General features: G+C 37.4%; 2 long non-coding RNA genes across 8 annotated transcripts in view; one reads left to right on the top strand and one right to left on the bottom strand.

Annotated features, from left to right (window-relative positions):
* Positions 1–2,895: 2,895 nt before the first annotated feature.
* On the bottom strand, positions 2,896–4,911 carry LOC121817474 (uncharacterized). The gene is made up of 2 exons (XR_006057401.2): positions 4,438–4,911; positions 2,896–3,450 (listed from the first exon to the last, which is right to left on the bottom strand). It is a non-coding gene; the product is annotated as an uncharacterized LOC121817474 (long non-coding RNA).
* A 4,753-nt stretch (positions 4,912–9,664) lies between these two features.
* The window catches only part of LOC121819525 (uncharacterized), a 37,007-nt gene continuing 28,717 nt past the window's right edge, over positions 9,665–17,954 (top strand). For all 7 annotated transcript variants that reach the window (XR_006059791.2, XR_009596698.1, XR_009596697.1 and 4 more), the window contains exon 1: positions 9,665–9,851. This is a non-coding gene — a long non-coding RNA (uncharacterized LOC121819525). The remainder of the gene's footprint in view (positions 9,852–17,954) is intronic.

Raw genomic sequence — 17,954 nt, forward strand, 5'->3', positions numbered from 1 at the left:
CTTGAAATTATTTGTTCTAGTTCTGTGAAAAATGGCTTGATAGGGATTGCATTGAATTTGTAAATTGCTTTGGGTAGTATACTCATTTTCACTATATTGATTCTTCCAATCCATGAACATGGTATATTTCTCCATCTATTAGTGTTCTCTTTGATTTCTTTCATCAGTGTTTTGTGGCAATACTCATATCCGATAAAATAGACTTTAAAACAAAGGCTGTGAAAAGAGACAAAAGGCCACTACATAATGATCAAAGGAACAATCCAAGAAGATATAACAATTATAAATATATATGCACCCAATATAGGAGCACCACAATATGTAAGACAAATGCTAACAAGTATGAAAGGGAAATCAACAATAACACAATAATAGTGGGAGACTTTAATACCCCACTCACACCTATGGACAGATCAACTAAACAGAAAATTAACAAAGAAACGCAAACTTTAAATGATACATTAGATCAGTTAGACCTAATTGATATCTATAGGACATTTCACCCCAATTTCACCTTTTTTCAAGTGCTCATGGAACCTTCTCCAGGATAGATCACATCCTGGGCCATAAATCTAAACTTGATAAATTCAAAAAATCGAAATCATTCCAAGCATCTTTTCTGACCATAATGCATTAAGATTAGATCTCAATTACAGGAGAAAAACTATTAAAAATTCCAACATATGGAGGCTGAACAACACACTTCTGAATAACCAACAAATCACAGAAGAAATCAAAAAGAAATCAAAATATGCATAGAAACTAATGAAATGAAAACACAACAACCCAAAACCTGTGGGACACTATAAAAGCAGTGCTAAGATGAAAGTTCATAGCAATACAGGCATACCTCAAGAAACAAGAAAAAGTCAAATAAATAACCTAACTCTACAACTAAAGCAACTAGAAAAGGAAGAGTTGGAGAACCCCAGAGTGAGTAGAAGGAAAGAAATCTTAAAAATTAGGGCAGAAATAAATGCAAAAGAAACAAAAGAGACCATAGCAAAAATCAACAAAGCCAAAAGCTGGTTCTTTGAAAGGATAAATAAAATTGACAAACCATTAGCCAGACTCATCAAAAATCAATAAAATTAGAAATGAAATGGAGATCACAACAGACAACACAGAAATACAAAGGATCATAAGAGACTACTATCAGCAGTTGTATGCCAATAAAATGGACAATGTGGAAGAAATGGACAAATTCTTAGAAAAGTACAATTTTCCAAAACTGAACCAGGAAGAAATCGAAAATCTTAACAGACCCATCACAAGCACGGAAATTGATACTGTAATCAGAAATCTTCCAGCAAACAAAAGCCCAGGTCCAGATGGCTTCACAGCTGAATTCTACCAAAAATTTCGAAGAGCTAACACCTATCCTACTCAAACTCTTCCAGAAAATTGCAGAGGAAGGTAAACTTCCAAACTCATTCTATGAGGCCACCATCACCCTAATACCAAAACCTGACAAAGATGTCACAAAAAGAAAACTACAGGCCAATATCTCTGATGAACATAGATGCAAAATCCTCAACAAAATTCTAGCAATCAGAATCCAACAACACATTAAAAAGATCATACACCATGACCAAGTGGGCTTTATCCCAGGGATGCAAGGATTCTTCAATATCCACAAATCAATCAATGTAATTCACCACATTAACAAATTGAAAATAAAAACCATATGATTATCTCAATAGATGCAGAGAAGGCCTTTGACAAAATTCAACATCCATTTATGATAAAAACTCTCCAGAAAGCAGGAATAGAAGGAACATATCTCAACATAATAAAAGCTATCTATGACAAACCCACAGCAAACATTATCCTCAATGGTGAAAAATTGAAAGCATTTCCCCTAAAGTCAGGAACAAGACAAGGGTGTCCACTTTCACCGCTACTATTCAACATAGTTCTGGAAGTTTTGGCCACAGCAATCAGAGCAGAAAAAGAAATAAAAGGAATCCAAATTGGAAAACTCACTGTTTGCAGATGACATGATCCTCTACATGGAAAACCCTAAAGACTCCACCAGAAAATTACTAGAGCTAATCAAGGAATATAGTAAAGTTGCAGGATATAAAATCAACACACAGAAATCCCTTGCATTCCTATACACGAATAATGAGAAAGTAGAAAAGAAATTAAGGAAACAATTCCATTCACCATTGCAACGAAAAGAATAAAATACTTAGGAATATATCTCATTGACTTTTAATCAAACATCCAAGTAAGACATGACTCCACAGTTTCTCTAGTTTCCCACATGAAAATCCCAAGAGCCAGGTCAGAACACGTGAGATCAGGCAGCTGGAACCTCCATGAGGGCAGAGACAGTGTTTGGTGTCTTGCCCTCCCTTTCCAGAGTGCATTGCACTGTGTCAGGCACAGAGTTGATGTTCAAACAGTTTTTGAATAAATTTGATGCTGAGGACAGTAAAACCGCACTTAACAGGAAGATGAGACGAATATGCCCAGAAGGAAAGTTGACTGAGTCTCTCCCACTAGTGTGTGATGCTCTATTTTCAGATCTGTCTCCCTACTCAGCACTGAGTCCCTCAAGATAGGAAAATGTTTCTTTGTTTGCTTCATCTTGTCTTCCTCCCCAGCAGTCACTCCTTTCATTTCCAGTGAAAGGAGTGTCCTGTGATAAAGTAGAAAACTTTGTTATTGAAATTATTTCGGAAATACATCTGTGGATCTTAGGGAAGAAGTAGAGTACTCTGGGGAAAGCAAAGTCTGACAAACCTGTGTTCCAGGCCTTGTTATGCCCTTTCTTATCTGTGGGAATTTGAGCAAATCATTTAAATTTTCCAAGCCTAAATTTTCTCCTAATTAAAAGGAATGCACAATAGACAGTCAAAAATGGAATCGATATAGCATTACACATAGTGGGTGCTCAACAAATCTTTATTGTCTGGATGTGTGTTCTCATGGATGGAAGGATTAAAAATCATCTCTCTTTGAAAACATAATACAGCAGTATGTTTTGATTAAAGTTCAGTCAATCAAGATTGAGTTAATCTAGATTTTTCCAAACATAATTTATGATTCCATCCAAATATAAATTATGATTCTAGAAAGATAAATGCTCTCACTCCAACTCACCAATAGGGGATTATGCAGACACTGATAGACTCATTGAAATGGAAAGAAATGTAGAAATCACACTAGCGCACATTCTTCCAATGCTGACTACAAGCTTGAAGAGAACTTAGCAAGATTCTTCTGAGATGACACGAGCTGTTAGGTTTTTAAGATGGAATCAAATTGTGCACTTCTAGAGCACGCACTCTGGCTTACTTTTTCCTTCTGTAGCCAAATAATGTATATAATTTCTCTTCTAATTTTTTGTTCCAGTTGAAAATAGGAAGCAAACTTTCAGCATCTGTGACTATGTGATCTTGGGAAAGGTTATATAACCTCTCTGTGCCTCAGTTTCCTTACCTGTAAAATAGAAAAAATAACAACAGGAGTTGTGTTGAAGATAACTGTGAAGCTTATGAATAGGACTGTAAAATATTCAGGACAGTGTCTGTTCTGTAGTATACATTACCACATATTAACTGTATGTAGCTGGAAGTAGCATGGTTTCTATATTGTAGTTTCTTGAAACACATTCCTTATGACTTTAATTCATCATCCGGGTCTGATCATACTGAGTTTGCACACATCCACCGTGTTTCCTGAGAATGAGTGTCCAGAAACACTATATTCCAGCCTCAATGGAGCGTATTGTGACTCTTGCCCTTCTTTGTTCTGGGCACAGGTCCAGAGCCCAGATCGTATTCATTTGGGGAGAAGTCAGTGACTCACCCTGGTGAATCACAAGGTGCTTACAGGCAAACAAGCCCTTCACACCTTTTCACAGGAACCACGGTGAAACCAGTGAAACCATATCTCCTACTTTCTGTGCTTGTCAAATTGAGTTTCTGCAACTTGGTGCATCATTTACACTTACATGATAACACCTTATCTGAAAAATCAGTGAGTTAAAGGAAAGAGGGTTTTCTGTTTGGGTGTCAGACTGACCTCTGTGTCAACCCCAGCTCTAGTACTGTGTTTGAGAACTTAGAGAAGATACTTAACTTGTTTGATCTTCAGTTTCCTTTTCTGTAAAATGGAGGAGTAATAGCCATACCAAAGGATGATTTGGAAAGACATAACCAATACAAATAGTCTGGCACATTCAGGCATGTGATAAATGAGAATTATTAATAATATTAATACCCTATTATGATGGTTAAACGAGACAACATATATATAGTGAAAAAACTCTGCATGTTGTAGGTTTTAACCCTAAAACCAAATTACTTTTAACCTAAAAATAATTTTGAATTCTGATTCTGATCATCTATTAGCTATGGGCCCACCCCAGTCTTCGCAATTGTAATCTATGTCGTCAATAATCATATATTCTATATTTTCACTTACATTGTTAGTAACAATGGTAACCAGAAATGCAGGTGTGTTCAGTCGTGTCCACCTCTTTGTGACCTCATGGACTGTAGGCTGCCAGGCTCTTCTGTCCATGGGATTTTCCAGGCAAGAATACTGGAGTGGGTTGCCATTTCCTCCTTCAGGGAATCTTCTTGACGTGGGATTTGAACTCATGCCTTCCGTGTCTCCTACATTGGCAGACAGACTTTTTACCTCTCCATCACCTGGGAAGCTCCAAAACGGAGATGTGTTAAGACACCAACAGTCTTCCAGATGAGCACGGATCTTGTCAGTGTTTCATAGGATGTCAGTCAATTATGAATTCAGCTCTGTATACCATTTATCTATGTTTAAAAACATATCATAAAAATATGATCAAACACTTATCTGAAATTCAGACATATTTTTTCTAAAGCATTTCCCTCCTTGGTGCAATCTACTAAACCCTAACTAACTGGGAGAAGTGACTGTTACAGAATGACATTCTTAGGCGACTCAAGCTAGTCACTTTCCTGTCAATGTCCTACACATATAATTCTTAATTTATTATATGTCCTACATATAATTCTTAATTTATTCTAGAATTTTTCATACAATTGATGTCATACTCAGCAACTTGTACTGATGGGTTCTATCTTTCTTTGTAATGATTGAGATAATATCTGTCCATCACACACCCCCAGATGCCCAGATGCATGACCTATTTTGTGTTCTCTCTGATTTCTCAGAGATCACCAATCATGAGTCAAAAGCACATTTGTAAGGCCTTTTAACATCCTGGGAAATCATGTACCTAGAGACATGAAACCACTTAGCAAAAATGTTCTTCTAACACCTCTGTGCTTTGTTTGGCAGATCTAGCAGAAGAGCATGGGGAAGAAGGGGAAGAAGGGTTTTCTGCCAGGAGGAAGGAAGAGCACAGAAAAAGACCAGAGATACAGAAAGGCATCGCTGAAGCTCATCAATACACTCATCCATCCCACCAGTATTTATTAAGTGCCTACTGTTGGGCCAGATGCTGTAATAGACAATGGAGATACAGAGAAATTTAGTCAAATAAAAGCTCTACTCACATTAAATAAAAAAGAAATCACCCAGGCCTTCTTGTACGGGAAGCTTTGCATGATTGTAAAAACAATTTGTGCTAAAGCCCTGGAGCAGGAGAGAGCAGAGTGTCCATGAGGACCTGAAAGAAGGCCAGTTTGACTTGAGATGGTGGCTGGTGAGGCGGGCATAGGCCAGATCTCAAGAGGTATTTGAAGGATTTTGCTCTTCCTTAAACACAATGAGAATCATCAAAAATTTAAATATAGAGGCAGTACATTGAAACTTGAATTTTGGAAAGATCACTGACGACAGATCGTCTGATGACAGATCCTGGGAGGACAATAAAAATGTGGGAGAGAAGCTAGCACGTGACTGCAGTAGTCCCACAAAAGTGAGATGATGTCTTGGCTTAGGATGAGACTGCAGAGATGGATAGAAACGCTTGAATGTGGAGCGATTTAGGCCTTGCATTTACAGATGCTGGTGACGGGTGGTATGAGGAAGAAAGTGGGAGAAGACGAAAGGAAAAATCCCAAGTCTTTGGCTTCTACTATTAGAAAGGTAGTGGAGTTGTTTTCTTTAAAAAAAAAAAAAAAAGGAACTCTAGGGAAGATCCCCTGGAGAAGGAAATGGCAACCCACCCTAGTATTCTTGCCTGAGAAATCCCATGGACAGAGGAGCCTGGTGGGCTACAGTCCAAGGGGTCACAAAGAGTCACACAACTGAGTGACTGAACATGCAGGCAGGGAAGAACAGTTTTGAGGAGGCGCGACTCTAGCTTGGGGTGTGTTGATTTTTAGTTTGGTTGTGTTAGTGATATCCAAGTGCATGTGAAGTAGATAGTTGAGTCTGACAGTTTGAAACTCAAAAAGCCTGGGCTAAAATGCACCCATAAATCATCCATACGGTAACTGAAGCCACAGGCTGTCCTAGGAAAACAGTGAGTGTATAGTGAGAAAATACGGCTGAGGGTAGCACTAATCTTTGAGGAACTCTGTTATTCAATGAAAGGATATAAAAAGGATAGGCCTGTAAAGAAGAATAAAAAAGAGAAATCAAAGAACTGGGGAGTGTACCAAGGGAATCTGGTGTCTAAGAAGCCTAAAGAAAAAGAAAGTTTTAATAAGGAAGTGGTCCACAATATTGAATTCTGCTGAGACAATAAGCAGAATAAGCAAATAAGCAAAGAAAAACATTTATTTTATTTAGAATTGGGGGTATTACCGGTGAACTTAGATTATTTTCAGTGATGTGATAGCCTCGTAGCCAGTTTTCAGTGAATAAAGAATAAAGAGGAAAGTAAAAAAAAAAAAAAAAAAGAAGACAGTGAGACTAGACAAGAACTCTCAGAAATGAAGAAGATTGGGAGGGACTGAGTGAAGGAGGAGGGATCATTGATAGTGTCTTCTCAGGAATGCAGAGTGATGTGGTCCATAGCACTAGTGAAGAGATCAGTCTTAGAAGAAAAACCACTTTATCCACTACACCAGGGGACAAAGGAGGGGACAGGTATAAGTGGATTTGTGAGTTCAGCAAAGGAAAGTTAAAGGATTTTCTTTCTTCTGGTAACTTTGATTTTCTTTTAGCAAAAGAACATTGTCCTTTCACATCAGCCAGTTCTTTTAACCAAAAAAGAACATGTAGTCAAAATCAAGTATATACCCTTTCAGAGGATACTAAAGGAAGTCAACCATCCATTTGTTGGATGAAAACCACAGTATTGAGCCTGAAGAAATGATAACTGCACTTGGGGAAGGGAAATAGAAGCATGTATTTATAAGTAAATATGTAAGTAATTTTTATGTAAAAAGAAAATGAGTTTGTTCTTAATTACAGTTAAGAGTGGGACCTGGGTCAATGGAAGATATAGAAGGTTTCTTGTTTGGGCTCAGAATTATGATAAGCTGGATTTTCTAATTGTTCTTGTCCAAAGATGTAATAATGTGATCAAACGTAGTGAGTTCAAGATACTAGAAGTGGTTGCTCAAGGAAACTTTTATTTGTTGGGACTGGTGCAAAGGGACTGATGTAAAAAGGAAAATTCAAGCCTGAGATAGGAGACTGGATGTTGAGAGTTTCTCTTTCTTTGACTGTTTTTCTCTCCTTTACAACATGAAGACCATTTGCTATCTCCTTCAGCATTATGCTTATTCTCCCTGAGAAGACAGAAAAATAGGAAAACAGCAAAGAAAGAGAAGATAACAAAGATAGAGAGCAAGAAGACAGCAAAAAAGAAAGTTAGAATTACTAGGCTGGAGTTGTCCTGTAATTTATAATATTTCCAAACTATCTGCCAAGCTCTAAGACTCCCTGCCCTTCCTTGACTGTGTGCACACCTATGTGTGTGTGTGTGTGTGTGTGTGTGTGTGTGTGTGTGTGTGTGTGTGTTATTTGGCTTGATTTCATCAGAGTTTTGAATACTCCCTTTATTTTCTACCGAGCTTATTCTCATTGTTTTCTTGCTAAGCATATGTTCACATTAATCAGGTGGCTTCCTTGACTCTTCTCTTGTGGTCTCGAACTTTTGTGTTCATTCTGGGAAAGCTATTCCTCTTTCTAATATTCTTTATGCCTATTTACAAACTGAGCTATTTAGAGAGCATCTTTGTGAAGGCACATTGGTTTTCCTCATTTCCTTCCTAAAATCCAAGAATAATGGCCATTTGGATAGCACATGATAACATTATAGTATCCATCCATAGCCATCACTGCAGTTGATTATTACAAAGACTCCTTGAGGTACAAGTTATGTGCCATCCAGCTCCAACGACATAACCACTACTGTGGTCACCATTGTAATAATCTCCACCAACTCAGTTTTAAAGATAGAGGCCTGGAGAAAATTAGGAATGTGCCTCAAGTCATTTCACTGAACCAATGAAAAGCAGACACTCAGAGATGTGCAAGATCTGAAAAGTCTACACTTTTTCTCTACATAAAGCTGCTGCCCTAGGACTGTGCCCTCAGCTAGGGTAAATCTGGAGTTGGCATGGTCACTTTCTCCAAAACTGCCTACTATTTCCTCCTTAGCATGTTCTTCCTCTTTGCTTATAATTACGTGGAATTTCAGCTCTCTTCCTCACTTCCTTAATTATAAAGAATGTTTTTTGAATTATTTAATAAGCTTTCTGGGACAGTCTCCTGTATGAAATTCTCTTGAATATTAATACTTCTTAGGTAGTCTGAGCCATCTCCTCTGAGTCAAATTATTCTGCCCGTCTGTTTCTAAATTATCCATCTTAGAGGCACGTAAATACCCACCATGACAGTGCATCTAACCTTTTAGTCTGTTGGTCAGTCAGTCAATCAAAAGCTGTGTACTGAGTGCCTGACACATGGCAAGTACTATCCAGGCTCTTAGGGTACATTGGTTAAAAACCAAAGAAATACATAAGCCATGTAGAGAAACATTAACCAAATAATTGCAAAAATAAGTGTAAGTTATGTGAGTATTTGTTTGTCTTTTTGTCCTTTGTTAGGTTTTCATTTTTTTCCTTTGTTAGGTCTTTTGCAGTCAATATGACAAACCTACACTAGAAACTTCTGTCTTTAATGTACTTTTTAACATACAACTTTTCTACAACATACCTTGCTCTCTTAGAAACCTTCTTATCCGTTTTACCAGCACAAATAACTTAAGTTAGAAAGCAACTTTGAAATTAGCTAGGCTGGTATTTCTGAAACTTGAATGCACACACTAATCAGTTGGTAATCTTATTAAAACACAGATTCTGAATTGGTAGATCTTGGGGGAGGCATGAGACTCTGTATTTTGTAGCAAGCTCTCAGATGATGCTGATGCTGCTGGATAGCACTTTGACTATCAACGATCTAGTCCTCTGGCATACAGTGAGGAGTATCCATCAGAATATCTTGCTTTTGCAAAACACAGATTCTGAGTCAGACTTTTGCAGGAACTGGTACATATGAAATTTGAAAAAGCAGTCTTAGACTTCCACTTCCAGTTAATATAAATTAACTGGGCTTACCATCTTGTCTGAAACAACCAAAAGAAAACACAACTGACAAATTATGATACAATGATTTTCAAAACTCTGGACATTAGTCAATGAAGGGGAGTGATCTCTGACAAACAGGAAACAAAGGAGGTTAGCCCAATAGTTTCCCTTGAAAGAATTTCCAAATTATGTAACCCAAGCAAAGCCCAGCTGACTCCCTGAGTTGAAGAGACAGAACTGAGAGTCAGAGGAGAACAAGGTGGCTAGAGTTCTTAGAATGGAGCACAAGAAAAGAGGGAACTTCATAGAGAGAGAACTTCAGAGGTCTACAGAAAGCCCGTCTCAAGCATATGGCAGAGTATTGATCACCACATACCTGTGACAAAACAACCCAAGTCAAAGGTAAGATTTATTGGAATGGGTAAGAGATAACAGTCCCCTGTGTTCACATAGAGTTGGAAAGAATGTCTGTACCTACCCACTGGAGATAGTGATTGCAGCCATGAAATTAAAAGACTCTTACTCCTTGGAAGGAAAGTTACAACCAACCTAGACAGCACATTAAAAAGCAGAGACATTACTTTGCCAACAAAGGTCTGTCTAGTCAAGGCTATGGTTTTTCCAGTGGCCATGTATGGATGTGAGAGTTGGACTATAAAGAAAGCTGAGCACCAAAGAATTGATGCTTTTGAAGTGTGGTGTTGGAGAAGACTCTTGAGAGTCCCTTGGACTGCAAGGAGATCCAACCAGTCCATCCTAAAGGGGATTAGTCCTAGGTGTTCATTGGTAGGACTGATGTTGAAGCTGGAACTCCAATACTTTGGCCACCTCATGCAAAGAACTGACTCATTTGAAAAGACCCTGATGCTGGGAAAGATTGAGGGCAGGAGGAGAAGGGGACGACAGAGTATGCAATTGTTGGATGGTATCACTGACTTGATGAACATGGGTTTGGGTGAACTCTGGGAGTTGGTGATGGACAGGGAGGCCTGGTGGGCTGCGGTTCATGGGGTCACAAAGAGTCAGACACGACTGAGAGAATGAACTGAACTGAATCCACTAGATTGAAAAAGTTCATGATTCATGGGGCATTAGTTAGAGTACTCATGAAGAACTGTCTCTGGTAAGGAATAATTACCCTCAAATAAAGCACTATTATAGTCTCATTTAATAAATTTTAAAAGACCATAGGATTACAATATTACCAAGTAAATTAACTGCATCACAGAATAAAGCTCAAGAATGTTAACAGGAATACAAATTATCCAACACCAAACAAGGTAAAATTCAAAATGTGTGGCATCTAATAAAACTTTACATGGAAAAAAGAGAATATAATATATAATGAGGATAAAAATCAATCAAACAAAACTAGCAGAAATGTTACAGTTGGGAGATAGAAATATAGTTGAAACTGAATTTCTTATGCTCAAAATACTAAGGAGAGGTAAGAAAGATGTTGTTGCTCAGTTGCTCAGTCGTGTCCACTCTTTGTGACCTCATGGACTGTAGCATGCCACGCTTCTCTGTCCTTCACCATCTCCCAGAGCTTGCTCAAACTCATGTCCATTGAGTCAGTGATGCCATCCAACCTTCTTATCTTCTGTCATCCCCCTCTCCTCCTGCCTTCAATCTTTCTCAGCATCAAGGTCTTTTCTAATGAGTCAGCTCTTCGCATCAGGTGGCCAAAGTATTGGAGTTTCGGTTTAAGCATCAGGTCTTCCAATGAATATTCAGGATTGATTTCCTTTAGGATTGACTGGCTTAATCTCCTTGCAGTCCAAGGGACTCTCAAGAGTCTTCTCCAACACCATAGTTACAAAGCATCAATTCTTTGATGCTCAGCTTTCTTTATAGTCCAACTCTCACATCCATACATGGCCACTGGAAAAACCATAGCCTTGACTAGACAGACCTTTGTTGGCAAAGTAATGTCTCTGCTTTTTAATGTGCTGTCTAGGTCGGTCATAGCTTTTCTTCCAAGGAGCAAGAAAGATATAAACATACATTAATTATGAGTAATAGCAGATTAAACATTTGAAAAAAGAAGATTAATGAACTTCAAGATATAGTGATGGAAAATATTCAAACTGAAACACAAAGAGAAGAGAAATTTAAAAAAAAGAAATTAACCAATCATCATTGGGTTTGGGGATAGCATCAAGGAAGCTAATAATGATAGATGGAGTCCCTGAAGAAGTGAGAAGAGCTAATTGAAATCTTTTTAAAAATAAATCCTGAAAAATTTCCACATTTGATGAAAACTATAAGCCCACAAATATAAGGTCAATGAAACCCAAGAATAAGAAAGTTGAAGAAAACAATATCAAAGCGTATCATAATCAAATTTTTTAAAGCCAGTGATAAAAAAAATTCTTAAAAGAAAGAGATAGGAATACCTGACCACCTGACCTGCCTCTTGAGAAACCTGTTTGCAGGTCAGGAAGCAACAGTTAGAACTGGACATGGAACAACAGACTGGTTCCAAATAGGAAAAGGAGTATGTCAAGGCTGTATATTGTCACCATGCTTATTTAACTTCTATGCAGAGTACATCATAAGAAACGCTGGGCTGGAAGAAGCACAAGCTAGAATCAAGATTGCTGGGAGAAATATCAATTACCTCGGATATGCAGATGACATCAGCCTTATGGCAGAAAGAGCCTCTTGATGAAAGTGAAAGAGGAGAGTGAAAAAGTTGGCTTAAAGGTCAACATTCAGAAAACAAAGATCATGGCATCTGGTCCCATCACTTCATAGCAAATAGATGGGGAAACAGTAGAAACAGTGGCTGACTTTATTTTTCTGGGCTCCAAAATCACTGCAGATGGTGACTGCAGCCATCCAGGAGGAGAAGGGGACAATGGAGGATGAGATGGTTGGATGGCAAAAATTAAAAGAAATTTGCTCCTTGGAAGGAAAGTTATGACCAAACTAGATAGCATATTAAAAAGCAGAGACGTTACTTTGCCAACAAAGGTCCATCTAGGCAAGGCTATGGTTTTTCCAGTAGTCATGTATGGATGTGAGAGTTGGACTGTGAAGAAGGCTGAGCACTGAAGAATTGATGCTTTTGAACTGTGGTGTTGGAGAAGACTCTTGAGAGTCCCTTGGACTGCAAGGATATCCAACCAGTCCATCCTAAAGGAGATCAGTCCTAGGTGTTCATTGGAAGAACTGATGTTGAAGCTGAAACTCCAATACTTTGGCCATGGGATACGAAGAGCTGACTCATTTGAAAAGACCCTGATGCTGGGAAAGATTGAGGGCAGGAGGAGAAGGGGACAATGGAGGATGAGATGATTGGATGGCATCACCAACACAATGGACATGGGTATGGGTAAACTCTGGGAGTTGGTGATGGACAGGGGGCCCTGGTGTGCCGCGGTTCAGGGAGTCGCAAAGAGTCGGACACGGCTGAGCGACTGACTGAACTGAAAAGCAGCCAACGAGGGTGGAGCAGGGAATTAGGTAATGCACAAAGGAGCAAAGATAAACATGTTAACAGATTTCTTGTCAGAAATAATGGAAGCAAAGAGATAATGGAACAACATTTTTAAAGTACTGAAAGAAGAACTGTTATCCAAGAATTCTATACCAAGTGAAAATACCTCTCAGAAGGAAAGAGAAGCAAAAGATTTTTTCATATATACCAAAGGTGAATGAGCATATGGCCAACAGACTCATTCTATAAGAAATTTTAAGGGAAATTCTCAAGCAAATGGAAAAGGAAACCATATGGAAACTTGAAGCTACACCAAGAAATTAAGAGCACCAGAAATGACAACTATACCACTAGATATATACTTTTTTATTTTTTTTAATCTCCTCAAAAGATAATTGACTCTTTAAGCAAAAGTGAAAAGAATATAGCATGGAGTTTACAAGATAATCCACATAAGGATGCTACATTGCTGAAAACTTTAGATTCAATGGGTAATATTAACTAAAATGTATTGAAGTTTTACATATAATAACTCATGTATACCCTAGCATAACCCAATGTGACAGATACCTATATGAGCCCAGTTTTATTGATGAGAAAACTAGGAGGCAAACTAATGAAGAGTAGAGATAGGACATAAACCCAGGAGTTCAGACCTGGAGTCTTCATGCTTAACCACTATACATACAGCCCTCTCTTTTGTTTGCTCATTTTCATTAATTAGGGATTTACTCTTTTTAAGATCATCTAAGTTAAAAATCTTTTGACCTCACTTAGCACATCTAAGGGGTCTTGATTGTTTCTCTCAAAATATTATTTGGGGTTTGGGCCTAGCTTATTCTTTGAGCACGCATACACACACACACACACACACACACACACATATAGTGCTAGGAAAATAGAGATTTAAAAAACAATCTTTGAGTTCACTGAGCCCGCAGTTACTGGGAGCAAAGTAGGGGTGGGAGGCAGGGAAGAGAACCTTTTTGCAGTGGAGAAAGTGTATGGTCAGCCGAAAACAGAGGATATTTTGAAATCAGAGAAAGAAGCTTTTGCTAGGTCTTCTAAGGAAGCTGGAAGAGCTGTGGCAAGTATTCTTGGAAGAGCTGATTAGAATTCTGCAGTTGCTTCACAAATTAGTCTGTCTTTTAAGATTTGATGTAAATCATGCATGTCTGTGCTTGGTGAGCATGTACATGTGTATGCGGCTGCCTGACACAAGGGATTGGCAAAGAAAGAAAAAATACTGAAATATTTGCTAAGTCAACAAAATTTGCACACACACATGTCCATTTAACCACCAGAAACTGTCTTTAACTTTTTATTTCATGCCTCTATTTCTCTCTACACACTTTGCATCACCTGCAGTTGCTGTGGCTTGCATCTGACAGTTGATACTTCTTAGCTCAGTCTGGCTTACAAAATCCTTCCCAACACACCTGCCTTTGGGGCTATAATCATTTTCAAGGGCTGCTGTAACAAATGGCCACAAACTTGGTCACTTGCAACAGCGGAAATTTATTCTCTAACAGCCAGGATGCCAGGGTTCTAAGATGAAGTCATTGGCAGGGCTGTGCTCTCAGGAAGAGTCTTGCATCTTGCAGTTTCTGCCTCCTCCTTGATTGTGGGTTCATAACTCCAGTCTCTGCTTCTGTCTTCACATGGCTTTCTCTTCTGTGTTGCCTTCTCTTCTCTCTTATCTCGACAACTGTCACTGGATTTAGGACCCTGGTAATCCAGGATGGTCTCATCTTGAGATCTTAATTATATCTACAAAGACCCTTTCCCCTAATAAGGTCACATTCACAGCTTCTGGGGGCTCAAGGTTGTCATAGTTTTGGGGGGACCCATAATTCACATCACTTTAGAGGCATTTGCAGCAGGGTCAGGACTAGAGTGAAGAGAGTGAGGCACTCAACTCAGCTGCAAAATTGAAGGAGGCACCAAACAAAACTCAGAAAGATAAATAAATTAATGATAGAAATAAATATTTCAATATAACATCTTCCCCCAAATAAAAATGAGAGCCAAAAGTCAATAAGGTAAAAATATTAATATTTTAAATAAAGACAAAATCAGTGCTTTTTAATTTTCCTTTCAGGTTTCTAATATGGCTTAGCTTGCCACTCACTTCCAGAAACAGACAAGTCTCTCATCCATAGCGAGGACTAGCTGAGCCAGACCCACCATTTCCCTCGTCACAATTTAGATCACGCTTCCCAGAAACACCGCTCCCGGGAGCTTTTCTCTGGAGACCAGGCCACTAGGCACTGGGCTTCTCACTTTTAAAGCAGGCTTATTTGTCTTATGAATTGTGCAAACACCTCCTGAGAAGCTAATTAAAATGGAAGCCCACGCTGCCAAATCCGGGAAGCCTCCAAATAAGCATGGTGAGGCTGCCAGAAAGTGTTATTAATACACACACCCAACCTCTCACTGTGGTTTAAGGGGGCAGAGGACTCAGAAGGACAAACTCAGAAAGGTGACTTTAAGGGGGAAGATGCTGAGCCCCACTGGCAAGCACAGCACGAGGCAGAGGGACGGCACTCGATTTGAGTGGAAATGAGTATTTGACTGCTGGTGGGTGGATGGAATTCAGAAACAGGAATAAAACCTAATCCCATGCTTCCTAGCACCAGTTAGAAGAAAAAATGCTATTTCCATGTGATTTGTATGCTATCACCTCAAGCTAAATTATTACTATTGATTATGTAACACTAAATGGAAACAGTCATGTTTAATGCTAAATAATCAGAGTGAAATGATAACCACAGAAAACATGTCATATGGAGCAAGGGGAAAATGGATACCTGTATATGTATGGCTGAGTCCTTTTGCTTCAAAGGTGAACTTTGGATAGTTCACCTGAAGCTATCACAACATTGTTAGTTGGCTAAACTTCAATACAAAATAAAGTCTTTAAAAATATGATCACATTTACAAGAGTATAGAAAAAGTAGTTTAAAATATGTAGGAACATACTTAACAGAAAATAGACAGGAACTATAAGGAAAAAAATTGGAACTTAAGGGTATCAAGGAATACTTTTCTAAGTGACACTATATTATACTCCTGACTGATAAATTCAGTATCATAAAAATCTAAATTTACCTCAAATTCACATATGAACTTAATGTAATTTCAAAAAAGAATCAGTGGTAGTTTTTTGGAGGAAGTTAGAAAACTGATTTTAAAATTCATCTGAAAGATCAAAGCCATGAGAATAGCTAAAGAACTTTTGAAAGAAAAAATATAGACAACATGAACTTCCAGGTAATTAAAGTATAAAACTGTATACTGTAATATAATAACATCACAGTATATAATATTCATATATAATATATGCAGTATATGTAATATATAAAACTGTAATAACTGAGACAAGGGACTGTGTTACAGGATAAGAAAATGAACGTGTATAACAGAAGAGAAAGCCTAAAAATAGAACTGTTTATGTATAAAACTTCAATATGTGATAGAGACTTCATATTGAATCAGTTTTGAAAGAAAGTCTTGAGTAATATTGTTCAAACCTGGAACTATTTATTATGGATACAAATAGATTCAAATTCCATATTATGTATTATTTATATATTTTATAAATTTAAATTTGTTATAGAATTAAAGGTAGAAATGAATTATAAGAAATTACAGGAAGCTCTCTGATCTCAAGGTGGAGCTAGATGTTCTATGCATAAAAACAAGGAAAGAAACTATAAAGGAAAAGATTGATCAGCTCTTCGCCATTAAATTTAAGATATGTGTTTTAAAATTTACTATAAATAGGGAATTCCCTGGCAGTCCAGTGGTTAGGACTCCAGATTTTCACTGCTAAGGGCTGGGGTTTGAACTCTAGTCAGGGAACTCAGATCTTGTAAGCCCACGGCCCTTCCCCTCCCCCAGAATTACTATATGCAAAAATAAAGGAAACAAAAATACAAAATTATACAAAAATAAAGGAAATAAATATAGTTAATATATGTCACATATACAAAAGGCAAAGAATATAATTCCTTCTATAATAGTCTTCCCAAAGATCAATAAGGGATGGTTTTTATACTCAAAATCAATAAGCAGTTCTCAAAAATCAATAAAAAGAAACGAGAAGTACCAAAGTAGTGAGTCAAACTCATAATAATAGAATTCACTTTAAAAAGAAAATAAATGGCCAGTTATTATGTGAAAAATATTAGCTTTACAAATAACAATACAAACACAAGTTACAGTAAAAATGAGATACCATTTCTCAAATTGACAATTAAAAAAAATTAAAACCACTGCTGATATTGCAATAAAATTAGTACTCATATTGCCATATACTCAGTCCTGGCAGAAGTAGCAATCAGTACAAGTCTTCTGAAAGGAATCTGGGTGTGTGCTAAGTCACTTCAGTTGTATCTGACTAGGCGACCATGTAGCCCCCTAGGCTCCTCTGTCCATGGGGATTCTCCAGGCAAGAATACTGGAGTGGGTTGCCATATCCTCCTCAGAAATCCTAAAAATAATTCTAACCCTTTAACTCTATTTTTAACCCTTTAATTCTATTTTTAAATGGAATTGACTAAGGAAATGATTTAAGCATACACATAGATTTAGAGATATTCATTCTATAATATCACATATAACCTATTCACTATAATATTAAATTGGAGAAAAACTTAAAACAGTCTCAACATCCAACACCATGAAAACAATTAAATGATGGGATTCTATGATGCCATCAAATATTAAATTATCAAAATTAATTTTTTTGAAAAATATTTAATTATATAATATATTTAGGTTTAAATTTATTAAAAAATATATAATGAATACATAAAACAACAGACAAATATTAAACACAAAAGTATACAATAAGAAAAAGAATAATTGACAGCAATACATGAAGTTTTTCAGAGGGATAAGAGTTCTACTGACTTGTACAATTTCCTATGTTATTTAGATTTTCTACAACTAGAGTGCACTATTCTATAATCAGAAAAAAGAAGAAAAGGATAAAAACTTTTTAAAGATTCTTTATCATCAGCTAATTGAATGTTAACACTTAAAAGGGCATTAGC

Source organism: Ovis aries, chromosome 1, assembly GCF_016772045.2.
Source record: "Ovis aries strain OAR_USU_Benz2616 breed Rambouillet chromosome 1, ARS-UI_Ramb_v3.0, whole genome shotgun sequence".
Lineage (NCBI taxonomy): Eukaryota > Metazoa > Chordata > Mammalia > Artiodactyla > Bovidae > Ovis > Ovis aries.